Source organism: Lolium rigidum, chromosome 5 (assembly GCF_022539505.1).
Source record: "Lolium rigidum isolate FL_2022 chromosome 5, APGP_CSIRO_Lrig_0.1, whole genome shotgun sequence".
Classification (NCBI taxonomy): domain Eukaryota; kingdom Viridiplantae; phylum Streptophyta; class Magnoliopsida; order Poales; family Poaceae; genus Lolium; species Lolium rigidum.
In genome coordinates, this window is record NC_061512.1 from 168,355,642 (window position 1) to 168,364,213 (window position 8,572).

The 8,572-nt window shown below is 45.1% G+C and overlaps 1 long non-coding RNA gene across 1 annotated transcript; it reads left to right on the plus strand.

Annotated features, from left to right (window-relative positions):
- The first annotated feature begins 2,524 nt into the window (after positions 1-2,524).
- LOC124654063 lies at positions 2,525-5,751 on the plus strand. Its single transcript, XR_006988185.1, has 2 exons — positions 2,525-3,585; positions 3,953-5,751. It is a non-coding gene; the product is annotated as an uncharacterized LOC124654063 (long non-coding RNA).
- The last annotated feature ends 2,821 nt before the right edge of the window (positions 5,752-8,572 follow it).

Below are 8,572 nucleotides of genomic sequence, written 5' to 3' on the forward strand. Positions count from 1 at the left end.
GCCGGATCTAGGATTGGAGAAAGCCCCAGGCCAAAAACCAAGCACAATTTTTTTTTAAAACAACCATGTAATAACACAAACTTTTTGGAACGATTGCAAAGATATAATTTCAACTCAGTTGTTAATGATGAAAAAAAAGTATATAAGAATTGAAAAATAACCATATTTGTTACTTTAGAAATCGTTACCAAAAAATATTAGCATGTATGTGGAGCCTCTAAATCTTATTATATTACCAAAACATGAAATTGATAGCAAAATGAATCTCAATAGTGGGTAGTCACATAAATCAATTAAATTGAAATTCGAAAGGGATGAACATAAATCACGTAGCTCCTGCAAGGGGGCGCAGCAGCTGAGTCCTGAGTGGAACCTGGACTAAAGAGGAAGAGGCGACCAGCTGCAACTCTAGTACGGAAACCCTTGAGCAGCACGGGCCGCCTATTGCACGGAGGAGGTCGCATTCCTAGGAAGATGGTTCAGCGGTGAGCAGGGCCGGCAAGCCAGATGACAAGAGACGATGGAGTGACATCGCACATCCGCCGCAGCGAGCGAGGGGAGGAAGCCAGATGGAGTCGCTCGTTTTCCACCTAGTTTGGTCACGCTAGCTACATTCTAGAAAATATGGGCGAGTATTGAGCTTTACCGGGGCCAAATCTAAAATTCATATGGGTAAGTGGTCAAAACTATTTCCCAGGGTGTAGCTCCGCCCAGTCTGACCGGCTCTTTGGGCGTTATTTTTGATAATTGAATTAGTGAAGAAGAATAGAAATCAATTTTTTAGTGATCTATTAACGACGGACGAAATAACAATACGGACGAAACCAAATGGACCAATACACGGAAATGATTTTGTTTTTATTATTATTAGGTATAGACAGGAAATATAACCGTGCGTTGCTACAGGTTGATTTTTATTTTTTATAACGTCGTCTCGTGTTGGAGTTCCCGCGGAGAATATTTGACCTCAAAATCGACGATCTCTAAAAAGATCTTGAGCGGCATTCACTATCATGCGCTATTATTAGTGTTGGAGCAATTTCCAGTAATAGTAAGACAACAGAGTGTATTCACTGGTTGACGAATGGACAAACATGGTCAGCTATTATCAGCTTCTATCTTAGCATCTGAGTTCAGGCGTTTATTCCATAACATACAACGACAGAGAATGTGACAAATTATTATTAACACCTTATAATTTACCGAAGGAAGTTCCAGTTTAGGATTCTCATCGCCTTGTTGTACAAGATGGCAGCTTGATTACTGACAGCGGCAAAACATTGGAAAACATAAACATCAGGCTGGTTTGTGTTGCGGCAGATTAAATTTAGCCGAACCAACCTCCACCTTTGGTGCACTCGAGCTCTCCTCTTCCTCAATCCCGCATTTTTTCCTAAAATATGTCCCCTTCTCTTCGAATCAAACCTGTCCTAATTCATCTTCCTAAAATCCTGATTCAGCATCGCTCTCGCACAAATTCCACAGCAATCTTTCCATCCCGGAGCGCATGTGTGTAGATCAGATTTCAGAGAGAAAGTGCGGCGTGGAGCAAAGAACGGGGGAAATGAGTGGGAGATGACGTTGTGGTAGAGGTAGGGGAGGGGCGCCGAGGCGCCGCGAGGACTTCATCTGCATCCGAGCTGCATTTTTTCGCGAAAACGCAAAAGCATTGCGTTTCGATGCATTAATAGAAAAGAATGTTATATGTACAAGTGCTCGAGAGGACAACCACCCCACCTTACAACTCGACCCAAGAAAAGAAGGCTAAACTAGGGGAGTAGCTGGCGGACACCCCGGGCTCCCGCGTCCGCCCATTGCTGTGCCTCGGCCCTAATGTCGTTGAACAGGGACGGCACCGAAGGTTGCGCGTTGTCGAAGACCGTAGCATTCCGGTGTTTCCAAATCCACCACGCTGTAAGCATGATTATCGATGAAGTACCTTTGCGCAGTTGGCGAGGGGCGGTCCGCACCACCAGCGACCACCACTCCGCGAAGTCACCCTCAACTGTGGAAGGACTTCCAGCGATGTCACACGTTTTACTATTTAGGAGGCAAATGCCACTCCAACCACTATCAAAATCTCTTCTCCCACGCCCTTCTTTCCGGCAAAGATAAGTGCCAATCGTGAGATCCTAGGGTACTCAAAAAACTAACTCCAAACAAATCGGAGCGAGAAGCGGCGATTTACACAAAAATGACCCTTTTAGGTAAAAATTGCAAAAAATAACCCTTCAACCAAACTATTTCACGTTTCTAATCTTTTTGTGTGGCTCCCTTCGTAAGAGCGCTACACCCTTCTATGTGGAGCCTTCGCAAGGCCATCACACCATTCTGTGTGGCTCCTTTCGCAAGGGCGCCACACATTCTGTTATACGTGGCGGGTAGAACCTGCTTGCCGACAATGAGTGACGTCTCTTCCACGGACGCCACATAGATAGGTGTAACGTCCTTCACAAGGGTACCACACAAAAGATTTAGAGGCTGAAATAGTTTGGCCACTCATTTTGTGCGCGTAAATCGCCGCGAGAAGCGAAAATATCAGCCGCTTTTTTATCTGAACAACTCACTCACGCCTGGAACAAGAAAATCCCTCCCAATCCCTGCTCGAACCTCCATTGCCCGACTGTTGTGCCGCCATTCCGCGGCCACCTGCCATCCCCTCGGAGTTGAGGAAGGGGTGGAGCCGCCCAGTTGCAAACCCTAACTGCTCCCCGCCTTGAATTAGTGGTGGCGACGGTCGGCGGGAGGTCTCTAGGGAGGAAGAGATCTAGGATCTTGGAGACTGGTGAGCTTTGCCATCACCTACCCTGACAAATTCTATGTTGCCTTGGCCTGCGCCGGGTTCGGCACCAGCTGGACCACCTCGTCCTCCGCAGTCGTCGATAGCAGGATTGAGCATCTGCGCCACAACGATCCGCCTATGCCCATGTACCCGGACGCCGCTGGACAACATGATCTGGTTCGCAACCTTTGCCCCTACCCTGCCTAGGACGATGAGTCCGGTAAGCTCCGCCCTGGACTAGAGGAAGGATCCCACATCCATCAGTTTGCTGCAAGATCCGGGCCGAAGAGACATGGTGAACTGGCTTTCGACTGCACCTTGGCATCGTGAGATCCACACTACTGGCAAGTTTGACCTCTGCATCGTGAGATCCAGACAACAGGCAAGTTTGATGAATTCCCTCTTTTCTCTTTCTTTTAACTAAGCCATGGTATTTGCATATTTATAATTGCTGGTTTGGTATGCCTTCCACCACCAGTAAGTGATATGATTAGTACCCATAGATTCGTGGTGGTTCTTTTTTGTGTTTGGTGATTGCGTTGTTATTTAAAGTACAAATGATTGTACAAAGTATGGAGTACACTTGACACTTGATTGAATCAAACATGTCATTTGTTGATATCTGAACTGGGTGATTGCTGGTACATACACCTCTAGCAAACTGCACAATAATGCTATTTTCAGTTATTTGTCAGTAATAGGTTCCACTGCCAGAGGCACAGCCTGATGTTGGAGGCGTCGAGTCCATTGCGGGATCTGCCACCACTGCTGGCAATCCATGCTCGGTGCGGACAGTGCCGAAGGTGGACGCTGTGCTTCCCCTTGTGGTCTGAAATTATTTAAGATCTTGTAACTTTTAGCATGCCAACATCTTAAGCTCTTTTCTCAGATAGCTTGCTTCCTTGTTACGAGATAAAATGAGGGGTTGACAAAGTATGCTCGAATATGCAAATTCTTCAATGCAACTCTTCAATATGGACAAGATACCGAAAAGTAGAAATGTTTATCCACACTTGCTTGTTTTTGTTTCTCGGTCTTTAAGCATATGTTTGATAATTGAATTGATTGTTATTGTTCTTGTGAAATAATAATCGTGCAAAGCAACCTGTTTTTGCGGTAAAAAAACTTATGTCATGATAATTGACTCGATCTACCTTTCTGATTGTGCAGAATCTCTCAGTCTTGGTCCTTTATTTATCTTCAGCCAATGCAGAAACTGAGCCGACAAGGGAATAGTCCCAGTGTAGCTTATTTAATGTCAATGTAGTTTAAGGTACATACTACAACGTACTTGGTTTTGATATTTGCTTCCTAAGTATAAATACTTTAGATACATAGTATTTACTTCTAACACAACATTGTATTAAACCTCTTAATTCAGCCTACTCTTGCTGTGATTCATTCCGCTGACCTCTGCTCTTTTCTCGACGCTGTTCAATGTTTAGTGTAAATATCCAATAGTTCACACATAAACTAAAGAGAGGACTTTTGATGCCCAAGTCGTAGTTAGTTCACTTTCGTTGCTTTGTGCTAGCTGCATACTCTAACCAGATTATAATCATCCAATGTCAATACACAATTTTTCTAGCAAAGAAACCTGTAAACCGGTGCTTTGTATAGTGAAAATATCATTTGTTTCAGATATATACATATATCTCTTTAGAGATTCTTGCATGGTGAGTTGTAGGATGGAGGTACCTGCGTGTCCTCATATGTCAGAGGTTGGTCCCTGGCCTCATGGATCTAAGGGAGCCCCCCATGTCGGGGGGCCTGAGCCACTACCGTATCGTCTTGCTCCGAGCTGGAGACGGGGAGCCCCGCCACCAACACTGAAGAATTTCTATGTCGGGACTAGGAAGGAAGGATCGAGCGTCTAGATCCGGATGGATTCAATCATCTCCTCGTCGCATGTGACCGAAGCCCACGATCTGGGATGGCTCTGGTGCTCCAGTAGCAAAGAAAGTTTTGCCCCTCAGAACTTTCTGGTTTGATTTACTGTATTCCTCTACTTTAATCCCCTTGGTTCTAACTTGATGATATACATGAATGCCAACTAAGATGGCTTGACTCTTTCATGCGCTTAGGTTCATTTTCAAGGATTCAAGTGAATAGGTTGTTCAATCTATTAAGTATGTCACGTACAGATGACAGTGATGATATTACAGCTTGGTAACTTCCCGTGGTGATGCATATTAATAGTTTTTTCTATGGAATACATATTCCCATATCTTAAGATTCAATATACTAGGCACTGATCACTAATGATGTCTTAAGCCAGAACAAGTTTATAAATACAAGGAAAGTTTACACTGAAACTGGAAAAGCATGCATCTTCCTCGCTGTATAATGGTACAATTTGTGTTATGCTCAATTATTCCAATTAACAATCTATACTTGAGGTTAGTTTGAGTTTGCAGTTAACCTTTCTTCGATTAGTTCAATTCCACTTCTCATAATTGATTTTCTATCTTTGTCCTCCCACCAGAAACAGTTGAACTGTATGGACTGCCAACATGCGTGATATGCAATCATAAATATGCGATGAGGCCAATCAGGGGTGTAATGTATAAGTTTTCAGCGGTGCCTACAGTAGCCTATCAAATTAACCTTTAAATGTGCAACTGGGCAGTACAGAGGACTTGGAATCTTTCCCAAAAAAGAATACTCTGCTTACCTGGTGTAGTTCTTCCGATATGTCAATTTAAGATTAAAAGTAATGGAAAACAACAGGAATGGAAAGATGTAGTAAAACGATACACCGTGATCTGGTGGGGATGATGAAAGGATTTGTAACAGATACAAATATTAGGTTTAGATTATAAGATATTCTTTTTAGCTGTTGTTTGCCCTTTGAACTATTTGTAATGACAAATTGGCATAGTGGCAATTTAGTACCACTGCATGTCCTGCTGCTCCATATTTGGAACATATGGCTTGAGTTGTAAATAACATGGGCACTACTCTTTCAAGGAATTATTGTCAACACCTTGTAAGGAAGAACAATGATGTTCTCCATACATGGACAAGCATGACAACTAACTATGTACAACGCAAGTGATTATAGGGTGCATCTAAGACCATTTCTGTATAGAATGCAATCAAGAAAGGACAAACCCACAAACATAACCCAACTGGACCTGTCACGAAAACATGTTAGTGTGTGAATTATCAGTTATAGATGACTATTTGACATGGAGTCTGGAGAATAACTTTGTGATGCAAAATCGTGGTATTTAAAACTTTTCCTTTGTTGACGTTCTCCAGTTTCCTTCATTAGGTCCATCTGTATTCCATTTTGATAGCGGCAAGCATGACATGGTTGTTTACTAATCATCATTACTTAATTGTGAGAAGATGCATATTTTTGCTGCAGGCCTGCAATTCCTGATCAATGTGAAGTGGAGTAGACCCACACCGGAGTACAGCAATGTAGAAGCCAAAGGTAGGTGACCTGACATATGAGTGATATGTTTGGATGGTGAAAAATGCAGATATCTTCTCGTGGGGTAGAGGTTGAGAAGATACGCTTCAGAAAGAAGATAGCAACCGATCTGTGGTGGTCGCCAAAAAAAGCGGGATCGAAATTCTTGGTTGTTAGGAAGGAGAAGTCCTGTTACTGCAAGGGGTCTGATTAGTAGTTATCATCTAATCCATCGAGGGTAAGGCTTCATGAACTTCACCGTTTTCCACATGTTCTATAAAAAATCTCGATGCCCATATTATGTACTTCATATGATGTAGCCTCGTTTGGATTTCTCCATCAGGAACTTGTTGTATTTCCTTAACTTTTGCTTTGTGTCATTATGTGTAAAAAATGTCTACTGGTGAGGGAAGCCCTAGGTATTGACCTTATGCCATGTGGGGTTCCGTGTGTCCCTTGGACTTGGAGGGTTGGCTCACACAAGGGTTCAAGCTGGCAAGATGGCATGTGATGGAGATGTGGATTCTATTATAAGGTATCATCCGTGGAGAGTCAAAAACATATGTGAAGAAAGGAATGAGAGCATCTCCAGTCGCGTCCCCCAAAACGATTTGGGGCGCGTCGGATAAAAAAATGTTCCCAGCCGCGCGCCCCAAAGGCATTATTGTCCGGCGCCCCAAGCCCGTCTCCGCTACACAGGGGATGCTCCGGGCACGCCGGACACAACGAAATGAGAGGCGAGGAGGCGCGGGCCCGATGCGTCAACGGCTCGGACGCACAACCGCCGCCTACGTAGCGACGGTGCAGTTGCCGGGAAGCGGAACCGTCGCATTGGCAACCGCGTCGACCGACGCGCCAACCGCCGAAATGGAGCGCGGACACCTCGGAAGAGCAACCGCCGCTCTCTTCGAGTTCTGCGCCGCCGTTCATCCGCTCTCAATAAGACCCGTACGTAGGCGCTTTTTGATCTTCAACTGGCCGCCATTCATCCAAGCTTCTCCCCACGACGATGAGCTACATCTCTGAGCTTCCATCCGATACCTCCAGCGAGGGCAAGCCTCCAGGATGGCGCCATTGGTGGGACAGCGGGACGCCCAGCTGATTCCCCGCCGCCAGTTGACAGCGCCGAGGAATGGCAGGCCGTGGAGGAGGACGCGGAGGAGGAAGGGTCAGAGGAGGAGGCGGCCCGTGCGAAGGCGGAGGCGGACGCGAAAGCGAAGGCCAAGGCCAAGGCGAAGGCGCAGCCGGCGAGCACTGGCGACGACGAGGAGGAGACAAGTTCCTCCGACGCGTCGGCCGACACCGTCTCTTCGGAAGAGGTGACGAGCAGGAAGCGCCACCGTGATGACGACGACAAGGCGGGGCCATCATCAAAGAAGAAGAAGAAGAAGTAGTTTAACATAATTTATATGTAATTTAATTATGGTTTTTCAAAGTTTTATATGTAATTTGTTTATGTTGCACCGATTTGAATATTAGTAAAGAGTTTTTTCTATCTATTAAAATTAGTTTTAATGTTTGGGAGCAACGTTTGGGGAACACGGCTTGGGAGCGACGTCCCCCAAACGCGGCACGAACGAAACACGTCTCCCAAACGCTCAATCCGGCGCCGTTTGGGGGATGGTTTGGGGGACGCAACTGGAGATGCTCTGAGAGAGTAGAACAATGAGCGTGAAAATAAGAAGCGTGATGGAGAATAAAATACTTGACAACAATGACATGGTTTCTACTAGATGTCCTACAATTAATGCATGGTTTTAATTGATCAAAAATATATGTTGAGAATGTTCTCTTGGTTGACTTAATGGAAGAATGTCGCATGAAGAGGCATCCTTCATGGATAGCTACCACCTACCACAAAGAATTTAAGGAGCCGTGACAACGCACGGGCATTCAACTAGTAATAGTAAAGATAAAGATGAGAGTTGCGGCTGAACTAAACTCACCATCTAATATGAGTATAACATGGTTTTTTCCCGTCTCTCCTCTAAGCCGCCGCCTCAACCCTAGCCGCCTCCAGTTCATCCTCCTCCATAGATTGGTTCCCCCTCCTTCGGTTGGCTTCGCCGGCGTCGGGAGGAGTGGGGAACCTGATCTATGCGTGGAGTTTCGAATAAAAGTATTGTTTTTATTAGATTATGTTAGGATTTTGGTAGCCGCCTTCTTGTTGGTTTCCCCTCAATGGAGATGGCATCGTCTGCAATAAGTGATCTTCGGCCTTTCGTTCGGCGATGAGATCTTCATCCCGACGTCAATGGTGGTGTTGAACAATTATAATTTTTTAGGTATGGGCCTTCGGATCTTGCTTCGCCAGATCGATTTTGGATCTTTTATCGTTGTTGCCGCGAGGAGGATTATCCTCGCAGTTT